The sequence below is a fragment of the Piliocolobus tephrosceles genome, chromosome 7, assembly GCF_002776525.5.
Source record: "Piliocolobus tephrosceles isolate RC106 chromosome 7, ASM277652v3, whole genome shotgun sequence".
In the NCBI taxonomy this organism is placed as follows: Eukaryota; Metazoa; Chordata; class Mammalia; order Primates; family Cercopithecidae; genus Piliocolobus; species Piliocolobus tephrosceles.
In genome coordinates, this window is record NC_045440.1 from 61541300 (window position 1) to 61563841 (window position 22542).

General features: G+C 43.4%; 1 long non-coding RNA gene across 1 annotated transcript; it reads right to left on the bottom strand.

Annotated features, from left to right (window-relative positions):
- Positions 1-2152: 2152 nt before the first annotated feature.
- On the bottom strand, positions 2153-3222 carry LOC111549230. Its single transcript, XR_002733652.1, has 3 exons — positions 3122-3222; positions 2799-2967; positions 2153-2331 (listed from the first exon to the last, which is right to left on the bottom strand). It is a non-coding gene; the product is annotated as an uncharacterized LOC111549230 (long non-coding RNA).
- Positions 3223-22542: the final 19320 nt, after the last annotated feature.

Genomic DNA, 22542 nt, shown 5'->3' on the forward strand with positions numbered 1-22542 from the left:
CGCTAGGAGTTTAAATAAAACTAAATCTGCTTCACTCACACAACTATTTATGGTTCACTTCCAGGGACAGCTATCAGAAATCATGCTATTTCTGCTTTTTTTATTCCTGTATTATGATGGATGAGGGTGAGGCGTCTAGAAAACTATCATTTGAGGAAGCTGCAACTTTTTACAATTTTCCTTATATCTCTTCTCTTTTCCATACCAAAAAAAAAAAAAAAAAGACATATTGCATTACTATAAATTTGAGGAAAGTCTGTAAATTTAATTAACATCAAATCTGGTTTAGTGGAAATCACTCTAATAAGAAATGAGGTCATGTCTCTTGCAATGAATCATGTCATTAAATTTATCTTCTTTCTGAAGTCTTTCCTTCGTTTGTCATTTCCAAGTCCTTAATTGTTGATTACTCAAATAAAATCAGTTTTAGTTTTGAAAAGATATTAAACTGATGCTAAAAAATCTCTATCTCTACACATCTGCTTTTAACTTCACAGTATTTTTTTCTACCCAGTTTTTTTAAAGCAAATACCAAGTTTACTTTATTCAAAATTCTCATTTATCATGTGTATCTCTTATTTCACGGGTGTTTTCACATATTCCTCTGCTGTTTTTTTTTTTTTTTTTTTTTTTTTTTAAAGAGACAGGGGTTTAACTATGTTGCCCAGGCTGGACTCAAACTCCAGGGCTCAAGTGAACCTCCCAAGTAGTTGGGACTACAGCATTGTGCTCAGCCTAATTTTCATTTACTCCACAATTACACTCTATAAGATTACAACCTCACTTAAATAACACCCAGGTATTTTCAAAGATAATCTTGGGAGAACTATCATCACCTCAAGGGCTCTTTCAAGGTCTCATCTACTCCAAGGCCTTGAGATACGATTCAATCCATAGGACATATCAAGATTTCAACTCTAGTCAGAATCAGTATTTTAACAATGGAAGCAAACTGGGAAAGCTAACCAGTCTCACGTCTTTACACACATGGAAACTAAGACCATACATATCATAGTTACTTTTGCTTAACATTTTACAAAGGACATTCAGATGACTTATCACAGGTCCTAATTAAAGGAATCCTGAAGACAAAACCAAGTCACTTTCATTAACACTTGACCCTTTTCAACTACCTTAATATTTTTCATCTCAGTTTAAAGGAAACCTTTATGTCAAATCCAACTATTTTTATCTCCTTGTTAAAGCTGAGCTTGTATTTTAAATCAGCACCTTTATGCCAGTCTCAGAATTTCAAAAAAGTTACATTTTCCCCTACAGTGTTCCCACCACTGAAAGGCCCCCAGGCAGGGCTTTACAGGACCCTCGCTCCGCACCCATTTTGATCCAGGGAGGGGCGGCCGGGCAGGGACTGAGACAGCCGCAACCAGACAATGTCCTGCATTCACAGCGGCCTCGGCCAATCACAGGCCGGCGCCTCCCGGCCCCGCGCGGCGCCACCGGCCACCGCTCCGGCCGGAGGAAAACCTGGCTCCAGTCGGCCATCTGCGGGCAACCCAGTCAGAGCGCGCGGCGCTCCCACCGCGCCCGGCCCGGGGAAGGGGTCTGGGCGGCGGGCGCCGCTGCGTCCCCCGGGGCAGGGTTGCGCACGGAGGGCAGGACGGGCCGCCCCCTCCGCCCGAACGCGGCGCTGTCCCTTTAAGACGATCCTCCTCCCGGGCCGAGCAGCGGGTTGGCGGCCCCGCCGCAGGGGGCAGCGACATCCGGGCTACCGGGCGGGCGACGACGGCGGCCCCTCGGGCAGCTCCCAGTCCCCGCGGGACGCCCGGCTCGCCGCCGCCGGACAACAGGAGCCCTCTAGGCCAAAAAAATTCCCCCAAGCCCAGGGTCACACTGCGGCGGCCGCGGCATCTGCCGCCACCCGCCCCCGCCTCGCAGACTCCGGGATCGGGACGCCGGGGCCAGCACGCGGGTCACGAACGCTCAGCCCACGGGGCCGCGCGGCGCGCGCTCCTCAGGCCCGCCCCACCTCCTGCGCGTGCCCAGGGGGCGGGGCGCCGCCGATCAGCCAATCAGCGCCAGATGTCCCGGGACCGCCCCTGAAGTCCTCTTAGGGGGCAGCACTGGAGGGAGAACTTCGTGGGGGGTACGGCGGCTGGTGGCGGGTGTGGAAAACCGGGAGTGCCAGAGGGCCTGGGAAGGTGGGCGCGGAGGCACTCACCCCGACTTCTAAGCTGTGCGGAAGTGAAAGGGGCGGGAGCGGCGGGGAAGGGCGCTGGCTGCGCGTGAGAACCGGCGCGGGCGGGCCGGGGGACGGGGAGGCGCCCGGAGCAGGTGGTGCAGCCCGAGGCGGGCGGGAGGGGCTGGCGTGTCCTGGAGACGGGAAAAGCGGGGATGGATGTGCTGAACTAATAAGCGTACAGCCAGAGCTGTCAAGGTTTATTTATGCAGGAGAGAGAACTTAGAGAAGTTATGCACTGACTGGTGGACACACGTTCTAAGATTTTCCTCCGTTCGGTTTAAGAGAAAAGTGCTTACATATTTCTGATGCCTGGTGATATTTAAAATTGAAAGTTGGTCACTTGATATTTTATTATGGGATTGGGAGAAAGAGGAACAAACGGCATTTATAAAGCAAAATCCATTTCTGTGATGCATTCTACCAAAAATTTGAGAACAATGTGTTTCAACAATCGGATGCACGGAATTTGTAGAAGGGTAGAGTGGGGCTTGTATTGCCTGGGAGATTCACTGCCAGGTGGTCATGCATGAGCCCCTACTCCAAGCTCTCATTTTCCCTATCTGCAAAATTAGACAAATGAACACCCCTCCTGTCTCACCGCATGTTTTGAGATTCCGCGTGTGTGAGGGAGGGAGGGAGGGCTGCAGCGCGGGCCGGCGCGGGGTGGGGGCCCCTGGGCGCCGTCTGGGCCGCCCTCTCTCCCGGGCGTGCTCTGGACTGTCTCGTCCCCTCCCGGCGCGTCATCCTGCTTCCGGAACCCCCGTGTCCTGAAGTCCAGGCATATTTAACTTGGATGCCACAGAAATCTCAAAATGAGGCGTTCTCAGCGGAGCTCGGCACCTTCCCTACAAGCCTCGCGTGTTTCCAGACTCAGCAAAGACAACACTACAGTCTGGTCATTATCCCTCTACCCCAATTCACCTAGCCCCGGGATCCGCTTTGCGTCTGCACTTCAGGCCGCCTGGTTGTCGCTGCTGCCACTCTCGGTGCCGGGCGCGGCGTCTCCCACCTGGACCTCGGGCGACCGCTCTCCGCTCTCTCCGCCTCCGCCCTTGCCCCTCCCCCGTCTCGACAGCGCAGCCAGTCAGATGCTTTATTTTAATGTAAATCCGATCGTGTCACTCCTGTTTACAATCTTTAATGAACTCTCTGTTGCTCTCGGGATAAAGTCCTATCTCCTTAAATTCGCTTAATAGGGCCCTCCTAATCCAGTTTCCGCTTTCGTCTGGCCTAGATCTTTTTACCTTGGGCCGCTCCTCCAGCCCTTCTTCGTGTTCCGCCCAACCTGGACTGCTTTCACTTCTCTCAACTTGCCTACTCAAGCTGCTGCAGCACTTCTCGGTCTCCTCCCCGCTTCCTTCGTTTCCTGCACCTCCTTCCCCAGCGTGAGCGTTAAGGTCGCCGGGGAACCCCTTCCTTTGCAGCGCTCCCGTAGCCTTGCACTGCCGTGGGCAGCCGTCCGACCTGGGGCGCATCCCACGCCAGCCCTTTGGAGCGTGGGCTGCATTGTTCCCATTTCCTAGGACGGTCCTGACAATACTGGCAGAGCCCAATAGCACTTTTAGGATACACAGGGATGGGCGCAGAAAACCAAACAAGTAGCCTGAGATCTTTGCTGATTGATTCATTTTATATTGCTGTATTTTTCAGTTTAAAAATTTTCCAGTTTATAAGAATAGCATGTTTTATATATATAAATTTAAAACTGATGGGATGTTTTACACCGCAAACAATTACAAATCTCTTTTAGCAGAAAGTGTGTGGGTTTATGAAATGAAATCAGGAACAGAGGCTCGATGTTCAATGCACATGGGCAGAAATGTTCACTTTAAGCTCAGATGCTGAAACTTTAAAACAGCTGAAACTCATGCCCCAATAATGATTAAAGGAAGGACCAGAAGAAAAGAGCAGTAAGCTGGGCTTATGATTAATTTGTAGGCTAGTAATTATCGATAGGTTAAGAAATTGCTTTTGAAAAAATTCCTGGTACTGTTAATATTTCTATTGTTTATATGAGATGTCAGTGTAACAAATTGAAATTCTCATTTTTCCAGTGCTCCCTTCCAGCTAGCAATGATAACATATGTACCTTTGGATCTGTAGTATTTCTAAACATGGTTCTGCTACACACTTTCCAATAAAGTTAAACAAGAATTCTTTGTTGAGCTATGTAATATTTAGAAGGGAGGATAGGGGAATAAATCTTAACTACTGCAAATTGTTTCCCTTCAGCCTAACTCTGAAGGAGATCCTTGTTGGTTTTTTCATTACTGTACTACTAGGTTGTTTACTTTGTTACACTTTGTGGAAGGGAGCAGAACTTAGTAAATAATAAAAAATAAAAAATGAGTGGGGAGAGTTTAATAAAATAAGCAAAAAATAAATGAAATATAGAAGTAAAGTAATAATGCACTGAGTTAGAAAAATTTGTTTCTATGCTCTGTGCTATAATTAACATAAGATCTTATATTGCTCAATTTATCTAATGAAAACAATATTTCAAGCAGAAGAAATAGGCATTATAGTTATTTACTGTTTCTACAGAAAAATATTCTCCAAACATGCATTTTATCTGTTTATAGGACCTGTCAAATAACTATTATAAACAAATGATAAGAGAAAAATAAATGCTGGAGAAATGGCTTTTCTTTTGGAGGTAGATGAATAATTTTGAATTTAGAAAACATTTTAGATACTCTAATTTGGTAAAAGTCCTAAGATTACACTTCACTTACATTTTAGCTAACTGCATTTTTCACTTTTTAAACCTGTTAAAAAGTCTTATTTCCAAACTTGATGGAATGGTAAAGGATTTTTTAAAAGTGTTTATAATGAAACATTTTTAACGGCTAGTTTTAAGAGTATATCTATAATGGAAATATAGTACATTTCAGGCTTATTTATAAGCATGCCAAACCTGATTAGGTGACTACTTGAAAGAAACATATTGAAAATGAGATCTAAGATTGCCATTTGCTGCATTTGTTGGTTTAGCAGAAATTTCCCATTAATTGGGCATTGAAAAGACACTGCCAGCCTAGTAGAGATAGGCAGATATGATGACTAGAGAAAGGGAGACTAGAAACAGGGTGAGATGTGGGACTAAAAGACTGAGGACTAAGTCAGTGAGCTTTACCTTCTGCAAGTTATGTCTGAGACTTAGTTTCCACATTTACAAATTGGGCAACTATTTGCCATCTTGACCATCTCACAGTACTCATACGAGGATCAAAGGACAGTAATGTGCTCCGTAAACCTTAAGACACTGGTCAAATAGTAGTTACAGATACTGTTGTACACATTCTACTTTGGACTTGGAGACATTTGGTTTTCATGAAAATCACAATAATAACCATATATATCTCTCATATATAATACAAGAAGCATAAAGAAATCTGAAAGGGAAATAAATTACCTTTTCACAACTCTGATTCTCTAAGGGGGATTCATATGTACTTGCATTTGCTCATGGGTGATAGATGATTACTAGAGATAAAACAGAGTTCATTATTAGAGACAAAAAATAATTGTAGTAAGTTTGCAGACGAATCTGGTACAGTCTAGATTTTGTTATGCTTTAAGTATTATAAAAGCAAGGTGACATTTGTATATAAGGAAGAAACTAAAAAAATAGATAAACAAAATAGGGCAAGTATTTAATGAAGGATATCATGTTCAATACTGTCAAAGATTGAGAAAGAAGAAAAATATTCTTCATTGATTATATTTATGTGCTATTATTGACCCATGATAAATCTGAGGGATCAAGTAGCAATGAAAGCAATTCTTCTATATTATCCTGACATCTTCATCCAAGTTTGATATATTTGGCCAGCAGTTAGTCATCCTAATAGGTTTGACTGATAACTTACTATGTGCAGAGTGCTTTAGTGCACACTGCATGAATGCTAAAATAAATATAAGATGCATTTTTTTTTTCTCAAGGGGGCTAAAATTGGCTTCTGAAAAGTCAAACAAAACCAACCCTGTCCATTTTTGAGTGAGCCTCCATTCTTTGCAAGGGAAGGAGAGCTGGGTGGGTAGTTCCCCCAGCTGCTCATCTTTGCTCCCTTCTAACATGCTCTCCCAGCAAGGAGCGGAGGAAGACTCAGGCCGGAATCCATCACCCTCATGCTCTGCCATTCTACCATTATAGCTGATTCTTTTGGACCCTAAAGTTTTTGATTTTCAAAAGTTGCCCCTTAAAATATGAATCTCTCTAGGAGGGGTATAGATTATACTTTGATACCTAGATAATCTTTTTCCTGCTCAACAGAGATTGTTCTTATCCTGCAGAGAGCAAGAAAAGGAACAAGATGGAACTGTCAGAGAAGGGAAAGTAAGGGGCAAAGGCAGAGATGCAGAAAGGATCAATGACCAAGTGAGGTGAGCTCAAAGAAGCTTTGATGGCTTTGCCTTGGAATAGTGTCTCTCTAGTTCTGTTTCTGAGCTGCTCTGGCATCATGGCCTGGGGTTCCAGCCTCTGCTCTTAGGGTTCTAGGGTCTGCTTCTCTGGCAGAATATTCCTACCCATATTCCTTGCCTGTCATGGAGTTCAGCTGAGTTCCAACCAGTTTGATGGTAAACTAGAAGGAAAAGCAGTCCCAACATTGGAAGACTTGAGTTCTCCGTGACTTTGAGTCATTCAGGCTTTTACCAACTTCCATTTCCACATTTGTACAAAGAGACAGTGTATTACTTCCCTCTTTCACTCTGGGTTTCTCCCTTTCTCTGTGAAATCTCCCTTTCCCCTCAGTTCTTTCACTATAATTAAGCCTGTACCACAGGTGGTCAAAATCCTAGCTGCCCTCAGACCAGGCGCGGTGGCTCACACCTGTAATCCCAGCACTTTGGGAGGCCGAGGCAGGCAAATCACGAGGTCAGAAGATCAAGACCATCCCTGCTAACACGGTGAAACCCCATCTCTACTAAAAATACAAAAAATTAGCCGGGTGTGGTGGCAGGCACCTGTAGTCCCAACTACTCAGGAGGCTAAGGCAGGAGAATGGCGTGAACCTGGGAGGCAGAGCTTGCAATGAGCAGAGATCACACCACTGCCACTGCACTCCAGCCTGGGTGACAGAGCGAGACTCAAATAAATAAATAAATAGATAAATAAATAAATAAATATAAAAATCCTAGCTGCCCCCAAAATGTGGAAACAACCCGAATGTCCATTGATGGATTAATAAATAAACAAAATGTGGTATAGACACACAGTAAAATATTATTCAGCCTTAAAAGGAAGGAAATTCTGACACATGTTACACAATAGATGAACTTTGAGGATATTATGCTAAGTGAAATAAGCCAGATGCAAAAGTCATACAAATATTGTATGACTTCACTCATATGAGGTACTTAGAATAGGCAAAATTCATAGAAACGGAAAGTAGAATAAAAGTTACCGGGGGACCGGGTGCTGTGGCTCACGCCTGTAATCCCAGCACTTTGGGAGGCCGAGGTAGGCAGATCACAAGGTCAGGAGATTAAGACCATCCTGGCTAACGTGGTGAAACCCCGTCTCTACTAAAAATACAAAAAAATAGCCGGGCATAGTGGCAGGTGCCTGTAATCCCAGCTACTCAGTAGGCTGAGGCAGGAGAATGGTGTGAACCTGGGAGGCGGAGCTTGCAGTGAGGGGAGATCGTGCCACTGCACTCCAGCCTGGGTGACAGAGCGAGACTCTCTCTCAAAATGAATAAATAAATAACAAAAAAAAATTTTTTTAATGGCTACCAGGGGATGGGGGAGAGGCGGGAGTGGGGAGTTAGTGTTTAATGGGTACAAAGTTTCAGTTTGGGGTGATGGATAAGTTCTGGAAATGGATAGTGGTGATAGTTGCACAACAATGGAAATATAATTAATACCGCTGAACTATACAATTTAAAAGGGTAAATGTTATGTATATTTTACCACAGTAAAAAGATATATTAAACCATGGTAGGAACCCTGGCTGAAGACATGTTTTGAGTGATTTGCCTAATCCTTTGCACCTGATTTTTCTGTGTAGCTGTTTGAGTTGTGACCCAGCCTCAGTCTCTCCCTGAAAGACAGGACCTCCTCTGTACTCCTCTCCAGGCAATGCTCCCGGTTCTCCCTCAAATACACACTCTGGACCTGATCTAGTATCCATAGACCCCTACCTCTCATCTAGCAAAACTCTGCCACAGCTTCTTCCCACCACCCTCAAGCTGCCGTCCCATCCCCAAGTCTCAGTCTCCCATGTTCACTGGGGACATCACTGGAACTGCTCCAATTCTGAAGTACATCTGTGTGCTGCCTGTAATCACAGCTTCCCATCCTTCCTGCCTGACTGATTTTATTTCACCTGCTTGAACCTCATGGAGGCTGCCATTATTTCAGCTTCTCCCCAAGTACCTGCCCCGTCCTGATGCCTCACTGTGTACTCCTCTCCTCTTCATCTATCCTGTCTTTTGCATGAGCTCATGAATGCTGCTGGGGGGTTACCCAGTTATGTCTACTGGGACCCCTGCCTATTGCTTTATTGTCTGCAACCCAAAGTGAGGTTTACCAGTCCTTTTCTACTAATCCATCGGTGACTTATTCTTCTAACCTTTAAAACTTCACTCTTTAAGCTTCATTCCACAACACTTTAGTTGGCTACCAATGCTGTGTAGGAGAGCACTGTTTTGTTCTGCATGAACAAGTGCTACACTCCCTCTGTCCCAAGTGTCTTCTCCAACAGATCCCACTGCCTAGAATACTGCTTCTCTTAATTATTGATATTCTTAAATATCAAGTCATTACCTTTTGCATTATCTTTTTCTTCGCGTTGACTAGTTTAATACTTAGTATATCAATTAGAATTAGGTTTGCAAGTACAGAAAATTGCCAAATAACATTAGCATAAACAAAATAGAAATTTTAGGTTGGGTGTGGTGGCTCATGCCTGTAATCCCAGTACTTTGGGAGGCTGAGGTGGGAGGATAACTTGAGGCAGGAGTTTCAGACCAGCTTGGGTAACATATTGAAACCCCACCTCTATATAAACATTAAAAAATGGGCAGGAGTGGTAGTGTGCATCTGTAGTCGTAGATAATCAGGAGGCTGAAGCAGGAGGATTGCTTGAACCCAGGAGTTTGAGGCCGTATGAGCTATCATCATACCACTGAACTCCAGTTTGACAACAGAGTGAGACCCTGTCTCTATAAAAAAAAAAAAGAAAAAAATGAAAGTTTTATCCTAATCCTGTACAACTTCAAGGACAGACAGTGCTGGTCTGATATGTGTTCACTGCAAGTCTTATGGATCAATTCTCTTTCAGTTTTGCTTCCCCATCCTGAGGCTGTGCCACTATCTTTGTGGCCCAAGATGGGGACTAGACTTAAATTCCAGGCAGCAGGGTAGAGGAAGGAATAAAAAAAGGGTAGAAGGCTCACACCAACTGTCTTTCTAGGAAGCTCCCCAGGAGCTTACAAACAATATTTTGTTTATATCCTGTCGGGCCAACTTAATCACACCTAGCTGCAAGGGAGGCTGAGATACACAGTCTTTCTTTTGGGAAACCAAATTTCCAGCTAAAAATTCTATTAGTGTGAGAGAAGAGGAGCAGTGAATATTGGAGGACAAAAAGAGGGTTAGGCCATATGTATCTACATTTAAAAAGATATCTAAATATGGCATCATAATCCAGATGAATCTAGATTTCAAAGGTATTCCTACCCAATCTTAATCTCCTTTGTTGGAAGGTCTGACATTTAGACTCAGTAGTTCTTACTCCAAGCAAGTCACTGCATTTCCAGGGGTTATCAGGTAGTATAAGAATCCAGCGCTGTGATCTTGTTGGGATGAGGCATAGATGTGAGCTGAAAGGGAGTGGAGACAAAGGTATAAGTAGAGTGAAAGGCTCAGTAATTATATACAAAGAAAGGATTTTACATGTTGACACTTTTGATTACGACCCCTGAGCCTCACTGGCTGGATTTGCTTTGTACTGTGTTTTTCCCTGGACTTTCCGGGGAGTGTGCTCCGCTCTCTACCATGCACCTGCAGTTCCACCCCGGGCAGCTGGAGGGCTCTGTTCCACCACGGGCCACTGCGAGCGCACATTTATTACCCGGTGTCAGTTGACGCCCTTCTCCAATCGCCCAAGAGAAGATGGCTTCACAGGCCACAAACAATCTCCACGGCAGGACAGAGTGCTGGCTGCCGCTGCGTGGGAGCCAGGCCTGCACCCCATAGAGTCTGCTCTGGTTTAGAGCCAGCCCGTCCACCCTTGCCACCTTCAGCCGCTAGCCCAAATCTCAACGCTCTTCTCGCCCATTGCCAAACATCTCTGCGCTTCTCCCTTCCCCATCCGATCATTTCTGTTTCCATTATTTTTTTTTCTTCGCAGTTCCTTCCACGGTGTCTTCGGAAATGCTGATTCCTCTGTTGGTTTTGTGCTGTTTCTATTCGCCAAACCTATTCCGTTGTAAACAGACTTCTCTGAATCTCCACCTCACAACAGGACCAGCCCTCCTTCTCTCTTCCTTGGCTGAGGGTGCACTGCTCCTGCCTCAGCATCTTCTGGTGCTCTGTAAGCCGCTTTCTTTCTTCCTGCAGACTTGCAAGAGCTCCCTTACTTTGAAAGGAGTCTTTGCTGCTCTGTTCCTTTCTCTGCTTTCATCACCAAATAAGGACATTCACAGTACCCGCTGCTCCCATGGCTTCCCACCACTCCTAGCTTAATTTTTTGTCACCTAGTTGTACTCGACACATCTCTATGAAATGAACACCATGATATCATCAGTAAACTTTGAATTATCTAATTCTCTATTTTACCTAATCTGGTAAAGGCATCAGACTATTTGATTGTAACATGGCACCATTGCCATTGCCCATTCACCAAAATTTTATATTATGGCTGGCGCAGTGGCTCACGCCTGTAATCCCAGCACTTTGGGAGGCTTAGGCAGGCAGATCACTTGAGTCCAGGAGTTCGAGACCGGCCTCGGCAAAATGGGGAGACCCTATCACTACAAAAATACAAAAATTAGCCAGGTGTGGTGGCACACGCCTGTAGTCCCAGCTACTCATGAGGCTGAGGTGGGAGGATTGCTTGAACCCAGGAGGTTGAGGCTGCAGTGAGCCATGATTGCACCACTGCCGTCCAGTCTGGTGACAGAGCATGACTCTGTCTCAAAAAAAATTTTTTTAAATCTTGCTTTCTGTCAAACTACATATTATGGTTCTTTCCTTACCTTTTATGATCATTGTATTCAGTAATAAAATAATAATATCGCAAACATTTAATGAACACTTATTTTGTGACAGGTAGAATATAAGGCGCTGTATACACGTTTCATTTAACCCTCAAAATAACTCTATAAGGTAGATGAAATTATTATCCCTACTTTACAGATAAGAAAACAGACTTGGTGGCTTACAGAGGTTAAGTGATGTGCTTAAGATGACAGATCTAGTGAGAGTGAGAGGTGGAATCAAACCCAGACTTACTGAATTCCAAAGCACTGATTTTTTGCCAGCAGAGCTCATTGCTACTATTCTGGAAACCTGTAGTTCCTCTTTTCCTAATTTCACTTTAAATATGAAACTTTCCCAGGACTCAGTTTGGGATACCTGCTTACCTGTCTACAGACATTCACTTTCACAGGGAAGTGTTGACTTTCGTGGGGTGAACTCTCTCCTTTACTTACTTTAAAAACTTGTCACTGTGGAAAAAATTTAAACATACACAAAAATAGGAAGAACTGTATAATGACAACCCCCCTCCCCAGGTACTATCACCCAAGTCCAACAATCATTAATTTCTGGCCACTCTTGTTTCCTCTATACCCCACCTGTCCCCATCTCCCACCCTCATTGGGTTGTTTATTTATTTATTTATTTATTTATTTACTCTTGAGACAAGGGTCTTGCTCTGTTTCACACACTGGTGTGCAGTGGTGCCATCACAGCTTACTGCAGTCTTGACCTGGAGGTTGAGGGGCTCAAGTCATTCTCCTACCTCAGCCTCCCAAGCAGCTGGGACTACAGGTACATGCCACCACACCCGATTAATTTTTGTATTTTTCATAGAGATAGGGTTTTGCCATGTTGCCCAGACTGGTTTCAAACTCCTGGGCTCAAGGGATCCACCTGCCTTAGCCTCCTAAAGTGCTGGGATTACAGGCATGAGCCAATGCGCCTGGTCTATCCCACTGGACTATTTAAGGCAAATGCCAAAAATCATATCAGTTCATCTGTAAAGATTTCTTACAAATATAAAGACTCATTAAAAAAAAAACTCCAACCACAATTATGAAAATATATCTAAAAATTAAAAAGAATTCCTTAATGTCAGTAAATATTCAGTGACATTAAATTTCCTCAATTGTGTAGTACTTTTTTTTTTTTTTCTAAGAGCTGCTTTATTAGATCAGGATTCAAATAAGGCCAGTAAGTCATACTTGGTTGATATGGCTCTTTAAGTGCCTTTTAATCTTTAGATTCTCTTTCCCTCTTTTTTACTTTTTTCTTGAAATTTATTTGTTGAAAACGTCGGATCAGTAGTTCTGTGTCCTATCCCACATTCTGGGTTTTGTTGATTGATTTCCCATTTTGTTAACACGTTTGTCTCACCCAAATTTCCAGTGAATTGGTAGTTAGATTTAGAGGCTTGATCTGATTCAAGTTCATTTTTTTGGCAAGATTTCATAGGTAATACTAGGTACTGCCATTAGAAATCCTGTTTACCAGCCGGGAGCAGTGGCTCATACCTGTAATCCCAGCCCTTCGGGAGGCTGAGGCAGGTGGATCACCTGAGGTCAGGAGTTCAAGACCAGCCTGGCCAACATGGTGAAACCCCGTCTATTAAAAATACAAAAATTGGCCAGGAGTGATGGCTCATGCCTATGATCCCAGCACTTTGGGAGGCCAAGGTGGGCAGATCACCTGAGGTCAGGAGTTTGAGACCAGCCTGGCCAACATAGTGAAATCCCATCTCTACAAAAAACACAAAAATTAGCCAAGCATGGTGGCGCTTGCCTGTAATCCCAACTACTTGGGAGGCTGAGGCAGGAGAATCACTTGAACTCAGGAGGCAGAGGTTGTGATGAGCCAAGATCACACCATTGCACTCCAGCCTGGGTGACAGAACAAGACTCTGTCTAGAAAAAAGAAAAATCCTGTTTACCAAGTCAGACACAGAAAGATAAATATTGCATATTCTCACTTATAAGTGGGAGCTAAATAACGTGTATACATGGGCATAGAGTGTAGAAGTATAGACATTGGAGACTCAGAAGGGAGAGATGGGTGGATGATGAGAAATCATTTAATAGGTACAATGTATGCTATTCAGGTGATGGATATACCCTGATTTCACCACTGGGGAAGCTATACATGTTACAAAATTGCACTTGTACCCCATAAATTTATACAAAAAAAAAAAATAAGAAATTACACTTGCTTCGTTGGTATTTGGTTGATTCTTTTACCTTCAGCTAATGCTGCATCATTTCACTTGGATATTCTGCCATCTCTCAAAATTAACAGGTGTAAAAGCAAATTTATCTTCCTTCCACACAAGCTTTCCCTCCTGACACCTTCTCTGTTTCTGCTATCATTTCTATTGTTTTTGGGGTCCAGATCTCAGTCACCTTCCCCTTTTCCCTCAACTCCCACATTCAGTCCTAAAGACCTGCCAGTTCTCCTTCTAGAGTATTCAAACCCTCTCCTTTTGATTTTACCACCCACTACTCTCATACAGGCTCTAAATGTATTATAATTGCCTGTGACTTATGCCTGTAATCTTAGCACTTTGGGAAACTGAGGTAGAAGGATCACTTGAGCTCAGGAGTTCAAGACCAGCTTGGGCAGCATAGCAAGACCCTGTCTCTACAAAATTAAATTAAATTAGATTAAAAAGTATTACAATTACCTCCCACTGGTCTCTTTTCCCTCAATTCCATCCCATATACTGCCACTTGACAAATCACCCATTGCATTAGCGACATCTTCTTCTGTGCTTCCTTATTCACAAACCTTCAATAGTGAACCATTACCCATTAAATAAAGTGTAAACTACTGAGAGTAGTTCAACGTAGTCTGGTCCTAATCTACATTTCCAGCCTACCACACAATTCATATTGCTTAGCATTAGACATTTATTCCACAGTCATGGAGATTGACAAACTTGAACATGCTTAGGTCAATGTCATATTTGATATTCTCTCTTAGCATTGAATACTGGAGTCAACAGTGACTCAAGTGCTAGAATAAGGCAAAGTTTCTCTCTGAAGATAATGCTGGATGTGTCTCGGGAGACACCAGGGGATGGGAAAGTTGTCTGTCACCCTGGTAAAACACTGGTTGCTACTTTCTTTTCTTATTATTCTTTCATAATAAGATGTGTACACTTCTACCTGTTTGTCTGATTCTTAAAACATGGGACTTGTCATGGACCTGCGATGCAGAATGCCAGCCACCTAGGCTCTGCCCTTGTATCGCCTGCTCTCTGTCTCTCATTACAAACCCAACATACAAACATGCAACAACACAAAGAATTCTCTGCTACTCTTCCAAGAACTCTGGTAAAGTAGACCAGTAGACACCTGCATCCCGAAAGGCCTTCAGCCAAGACATTCTTGAGCATTCTCCTGGATCACATTGATCCTGCCCAGTGCCACAACCACTGTCCCCTATGTGAAATCCCATGTGACATTTATAAAATTTCATGACAGAAAGTAGTAGTATCGAAAGAGCTGGTACACTGTCTTTCTGTGCATAGTAAAAGTTATGTTATAAACTTTTTTTTTCTACCTTTAGGGTCTCATTCTGTTGCCCAGGCTGGAGTGCGGTGGTGTGATGATGGCTTACTGTAGCTTGAACTCCTGAGCTCAAGTGATCCTCCTGCCTCAGCCTCCTGAGTAGCTATGACTACAGGCACCCACCACCACACACAGCTAATGTTTTAAGATTCTTTCTGTAGCGATAAGGTCTCACTATGTTAGCTGGCTAGTCTCAAATTCCTGGCCTCAAGTGATCCTCCCGCATCAGTCTCCCAAAGATCTTGGATTACAGGCATGAGCTACCTCACCAGCCACTTTATAAGCTTCTTAATATGCATTTGGGAATGAAGTGGTGTATACATTAAATGAATAAAATACCACCACATTCCTTTGCCTCAGGCAAAGGTCAATTGTTCACCTAAGACTATGTTTGCATATTTTGTTTTCTAATTAGACTGGTGTCCCACCCTGCTCTCCTACCACTCCTCTCTGTCCCCAAATTCTAGCCATCCTGTAGAGCTCATTTGAAAACCCCCTCCTCCTCCGTGAACTGCCTGCCTGCCCTAGCCAATAGCAAGCCTTCCTTCCTCTGAGAGCCTCTCATGTTGTCTTATGTTATTCATTTGCCGCTTACCACACAGTCTTTTATCGTTAGTTTTATAAACTTTGTTTAAATTTGAAAGTAATATGTGCACACAGAAAATTTAAACTATACAAAAGAGGAGCCCATGAAAAAAGTCTTTTTGCATCCACAATTCTTCACCCTAGAGGCAACCACTATTGCTAGTTCTTTGTGTATAATTTTAGACATAGACTACGCATTTGCAAACAAAATACACATATATGTACATATGTACAAATATATGTGTGTATGTAAGTACATTTGTAAATCCTTTCTTTTTTCCCCATGGTTATGATCAAACCATATACACTCTTCTGAGTCTAGACTTTTTTGTTGTTTTTTGTATAATAGCATAGCTTGAAGATTACAGCACATCAGCACATAAATATCTACCTCATCCTTTCTAATGCCTGCATAGTTCCTATCATAAAGATAAACCATAGTTTATTTGATTAGGTATGTCATCATGGTTTGTATCTCTGATTTAATGTACTCTTTCTGAGGGCAGTGGAGAAAATATGTGTGTTTCGTATATTCCTCCATGAATCCAGTACAGTACCTTCTGCATAGGAAAAGCTTAATAAATAAATACTTGTCAGTTTTCATTAGTGAATAGTCAAGTAACAAGTAATTATATTTTATAATAATATTTAGAAATAACTTGAGAGGCTGGGCGCAGTGGCTCATGCTTGTAATCCCAGCATTTTGGGAAGTCAAGGGAGGAGGATTGCTGGAGTCCAGAAGTTGAGACCAGCCTGGGCAAAATAGACTCTATCTCTACAAAAAATTTATTTATTTATTTATTTATTTATTTTGAGACGGAGTCTCGCTCTGTCGCCCAGGCTGGAGTGCAGTGGCCGGATCTCAGCTCACTGCAAGCTCTGCCTCCCAGGTTCACACCATTCTCCTGGCTCAGCCTCCTGAGTAGCTGGGACTACAGGCGCCCACCACCTCGCCCGGCTAGTTTTTTGTATTTTTTAGTAGAGACGGGGTTTCACCGTGTTTGCCAGGATGGTCTCGATCTCCTGACCTCGTGATCCACCTGTCTCGGCCTCCCAAAGTGCTGGGATTACAGGCTTGAGCCACCGCGCCCGGCCTCTACAAAAAATTTAAAAAATTAGCTGTACATGGTGGCATGCACCTGTAGTCCCAGCTACTCAGGAGGCTGAGGTGGAAGGAATGCTTGAGCCTGGGAGGACAAGGCTGCAGTGGGCCAAGATTGTGCCACTGTACTCCAGCCTGGGAGACAGAGCAAGACTCTGTCTCAAAGAAATAAATAACTTGAGAAAGTCTGATAGCATTATCCAATCACCATATGTGTCCTTCACTGATATTTTCTATGGGCCTTTGTTATTATCCACAGCACAGTTTGGAAAGGCTTGACCTTGAGGTATACTAAGTTTCAGCACCTCAGCTCGTGAAGAGCAAGGGCTAGGCTGAAGGGGTCTGATGCCACTGCAGTGGCTCCAGCTAGATCCCATGTCCAAAGACAAAAGCAGGGAATCTGCAGGTGCAAGAGGGCCACTCCAAGGACACAGCACAGCAGTGCACTAGGAAGCCGGCCTCAGTTCCCCTCCCAAGAGGAAAGACCTTCACCAGGGAGTGGACAAAGAGATGAGGGGATCTGGCATGAACTGGTCTGGGGAAAGGAGGAGTTACAAAGTAGCAGGATCTTGGCTGGGCACGGTGGCTCACGCCTGTAATCCCAGCACTTTGGGAGGCCAAGGTGGGCAGATCACCTGAGATTGGGAGTTTGAGACCACCCTGACGTGGAGAAACTCCGTCTCTACTAAAAATACAAAATTAGCCAGGTGTGGTGGCACACGCCTGTAATCCCAGCTACTCGGGAGGCTGAGGCAGGAGAATCACTTGAACCAGGAGGCGGAGGTTGCAGTGAGCTAGATATCGCGCCATTGCACTCCATCCTGGGCAACAAGAGTGAAACTCCATCTCAAACAAACACCCGAAGTAGCAGGATCTCACTTGGACAGGTCCCAATCTTAAAACGACATGAAGCTACATCTGTGTTCATAGCAGCAGTCCTCACAACAGCTAACAGGTGGAGGCAGGCCAGTGTCTGTGGACATATGAATAGATAAACAAAATGTACCATATACGTCCAACAGACTATTACTCAGCCTTAATAAGGAAGGACATTCTGACACATGCTACAACATAAATGAAGATTCAGAACATGTTAAGTGAATAAGTTAAGAACAAAAGGTCACACACTGTGTGATTCCATTGGTATGAGGTACCTAAAGTGGGCAAATTCATAGAGACAAGAAGTAGAATGGTGGTTACTAATGGCTGGGAAGTGGGGAAATTTAGTTATTTTTCATGGGTACACAGTGTCTGCTGGGGAAGATGAAAAGGCTCTGGAGATGGGCGGTAGCAATGGTAGCACAATTATGTGAATGTACTTAATGCCAGTGACGTACACACTTAAAAATGGTTGAAATGTAATATACTTTACGTTATGTATATTTTACCACAAAAAAGGCATGAGGGAGGAAACATACAATTAGAATATGGTATTGTTAATTGAAATTCGTCATTTTTATTCTATTCCCTTGATTTTTGCCATCTCTGAATCCACTGTTTTACCCCCTGTGAGTAGGGCTTCACAATATTACATTTTCATTTCCTGAGAGCGGTAATAAACAAATAGGCTGTTGGGGTAACATGTGAAGCAGTACTTAATCGACTTTAGGCCCAGGTGACTTAGAAGTGGTCCAAGGGCAATGGCTTTTGAGGGCCCCACAACAGAGGCTGTGGGAAAAGGAATGGACTAAAAAGGGTGGAGGGTTTGCAGTTCTGCAGCCAAGTCAGCTTCTGTCTTTTTGACCTCACAGGGCTCTAGCATATGAACTGAGAGCAGCAGCATGCATGACATATCTGGAGAGTCTCCAAAGGGGAGCTTAGAAAACGGCCTAGTAAGAATTCTTGCTAGGTTTCTAGATGAAAAGCCTCAGTATAGCAGCTCAATCATGTAAACACATTATAAACATATTAAAAAGTAATTACTCTGGAGGAAGTTAACTATATTAAAATACAAATTAAGATAAAATTAGGAATGTTTCTGCTCTCAGAGTCAAGTACACAGAATATTTTTTAAAATGATGTTTGCCTTTCTGTATCCAGTCATCCCAAGACCTTCATGCCACATTTACTAGTATTTGTGCAGTGTCACCTGTGTGTCAGACTCTGTGCTAGGTGTTGGCCGAACTAACCTCTTACAAATCTGAGAAATGTGTTGAGCATGTGGGTACCCATGACTGCTGTATTTCAGTGTGGAGCAGTTAGCCAGAGAACAGTCAGTGTTTCTACCCAAGAGAAGGAATTAATCAGAAATGGCTGCATAATTCTCAAGTCAGTCTTATCCAGAGTTGCAGCATATGGCAACATCTTGTGGCAATCACAGTGCAGACTTGCCCATCATATGTGACTTTTCCCCTTTTACAACAGAGGAAAGTATAAACAATTGGAAGTAAACAAGCTCAGTTCAAAGTGGATCACCAGAAAGGCAAGCCGTCTTCTGGCAGTTATTAGATTTCCATTTGGGGAAAAGCATTGATCAGGGGGTTAGAAGATCTGGGTTTGGATCCCATCTTTGTCTTTCACAGCAGGGTGACCTTGGGCAACCTCTCTCCTGTAAAATGAGAGTTGTATGTACATCATCTGCAAAGACCAAGTTCAAAAGTTATTGGAAAATATCTAAACCAGAGTTAAATGAGGAGTATTCTGAGGTCTGACACACAAGATAGGATATTAGGCAACTTTAAATTATGACCTATTCTCACTTTACATATTAAAGTACAACTTTAAGTTTGGCATAGGTTGGTCTACAATTATCCAAAAACTTGTAGTGATAATATTAATTTCCCACTATATATATTGGCACTACCAAGATCATCAGTGCAAAAACAGTTGTTGGCCTGATTAACACCAGCCATTCAGGGACATAATGGAATAGAAGAAAGAGGAGACATGCTTAGTTATTTGTTGTTGTTAACACATTTATTTCCAAAAAAAGGATTTGAGATGACCAGGAATCCCTACCTATCTTACATATATTCATATACAACTCATGTTATATATTTTAACAAAGGACCATGATCATGGCAGCTTCATAGCTCCAAGTAACAATTCAAGCTGATCTTGCCTGGTCCCCGGAAACTCTACCCTGGCACTGGCTTTGTGACCAACCATCCCTCTGGGTCTCTCTCTGAAGAAGGGAATGACTCCTTGGGTGAATCTGGTAATTCACTGTGTATGCTCCTCCCCCGCAGGGGTGAACCACACCTAAGAAAGTTGCATAACAACTTGTTGCTGCTACAATCTCAGCTCAGGACTCAAGAAGAGACTTTTTACTTTCTTCCTGTAGCTTCTTTCTTCCCTGTAGTGTGGCTACTGCAAAACTTGAACACTCTCCTTGTGTCTCTTGACCACCTGTGAACATTATAATCTCAGCAGGTGATTAACCACTGAATTGGTAAGAAAAATAGAAGATATTATAAATGAATTTGCTAAGCATTCTTCCACCTGTCTGCACTCCAACCTATAAACTTACTGCCATTTTAACCAATCTTTCTTTGATTTCAGAAAAACAGGTATAACTGCTCCCATCAACCCTGAACTTGATCTCCTCTCCTGGCCCCCAAAACCTTACTCTCCTATGTAGTTGTTCTCTCCCTACCCCGGCTCCTGTCTCTTAGTCTAGAAGAATGCTTATCACTTTGATATTAAAACAACCAAACAAAAACAAAAAACTACTAGCCTCTCTTTAATATAAGCTCTTTCTATATACTATCCCAAGTCTCTTCATTTTATAACCAAGCTTCTAATAAAAGAGCTGTCTATATGTCCTCAACTCCCACTAACTTCTCACCCCTTTGCAATCTACTTTCTACTCTCAACACTTGAAACTGAAAAGGTTAATAACCAAATCTAATGGAGGCTTTTCATTTGTTTCCTACTTGATCTCTCTGTGACCTTTGACACCATTGCTCCTTCCCTTCTAGAAGCACTTTTACCTTGAGGTCTCACTTTTCCTTTCAGACTGATCTCTGTAATTTTTCTTCATTGGCTTATCTTTTAACGTCGTCTTTTATTAGTTTTTCTGCCTATAAGCAGTGTTCCCCAATGAATGTCACTTCTAGGGGTTTCCTATTCCTTTCCACATTGATTCTGGGCTTGACCATGGGATTGCTTTGGCCAGTAGAACACCAGCAAACCCAAGCAGGCAAAGGACTGATAAGTGCTTGTGTACTGGGGCTTGCCTTATTGGAACAGAGACTGCTATGTCATCAGGATGACCAAGATGAAAAAGCAAGTGGAGAGAGACAGAGATAGAGATAGGCAGAGAGAGAGAGAGAGAGAGAGAGAGAGAGAGAGGCTCAACTACCCCAGCTTTTTCAATTGAGTGCAACCCCCAGGTAACCCACCTGATGAATCACGATTTGTTTTAAGCCAGTAAATTTCAGAGTGGTTCTAGATACAGTAATAGAAAATAAAAACGATCCCTGTCATCAGCCTGATTTCCTCACCTGTCACATGAGTTCCCACTCAATCCCATCCATTTCAGTGGACTTAAGTACTGTTCATAATTCTTACACCTATATCTCCAGGCCAGATCAACCTTCTAAGTTCCCATTTTTTACTTAACAGACATCCCCATTTGAATATTCCACAAACCGCCTCTAAAGGAATTCCCACACCAAAGCCCTGTGTTTTTCCACAAGCTGCTCTAGCCTCCATTTTTTATCTTGGTTAGTGATGCAAGGCAGGTGGAAACCTAAAAGGGAATCTTCACCCTTCCTTTTCATTCACTTCCCAACATCAGCCATTCATCAAATCTTACCAAACACATCACCTAAACATCTCTCACATCTATTCCTTGATCTTTCCCACCTCAAATGCTGCCCTGGTCTAGGGCCCCATCACGTGCTGGGCATGTCACTGATGTTTACTCACCCTCAACCTACCCTGCGGTTTGGTTCTCTGTTCCCATCGTTTTCCTGCTCACTATCTTTTTGTGCCTCCTCATGACCTAGAGGATAAGGTAAACATTTCTTCATATGCTACAAACCCTTTCTAACTTGTCCCTTCAATCTTCACTTTTTCCCCCTGTGTGTGCTGTGCTCTAACTGAGCCAAATTACTTGCAGTGCTGACACTAGCCTGGTGCTGTCCCATCTGTCCCATGCATGTCTCTGCTGGCTTTCCTGCCTGGTGGGCCTCCCCACACTCTGCCATCTGCAGAGTCCAGCCAGGCTCGGCTCAGTTTAAATGTCATCTCCTCTGTTGAAGCATCTCCTGCTCAGACTTAGTCATCCTATCTTCTGAGCTATCACTGTACCCAATAATACCACAATTGCACACATTTTAGTTGTAAAGACATGCTTAAATTCCTGCCCCCCCCCCCCAGTAGATGCACAGAGCCCCCTCCAGGGTGGGGTTTGCTTCATTATTGTGTTTACAGCACCCAGCACAGTGTACAATGCACAGTAAGTGCCAATAACCATTGGTGAATCATACACTATACTTTTTCAGTTTAAATGCTTTGTAAAAATATTTCATAATTAGTTAAGTTAGCAGTAGAAATGTCCACTTATTAAACTAGAAATGGACACAATGAGTGGCCCAATATTATTTAGATTAAGGTGGGTAACAGCAAGTCATGGAATACTGGAACTGGCAACTGAGGGGAGAAGAGCCAAAGGGGCACAGTCCAGGTTGGAGGCAGTGCCACTTTAGAACTGTTGCCCCTAGAGCTCCCTATCACTGCTCCCTCTAGACAGAGCACTGCCGTCCTCTACCACAGGGCGGAGCAGGCCTTTGCTTCTGTTTTCTCTTCTCTCATCAGAAGTCAGCCCACAGGACACGCAGTTAGTAACAATCTTGAGTCTAGACAGTGCAAAGAAATAGGCGGTAGCTTTTATGTCTTCCCTTTTCTTGTCTTAGAAGGTCTTCCTCACTTTT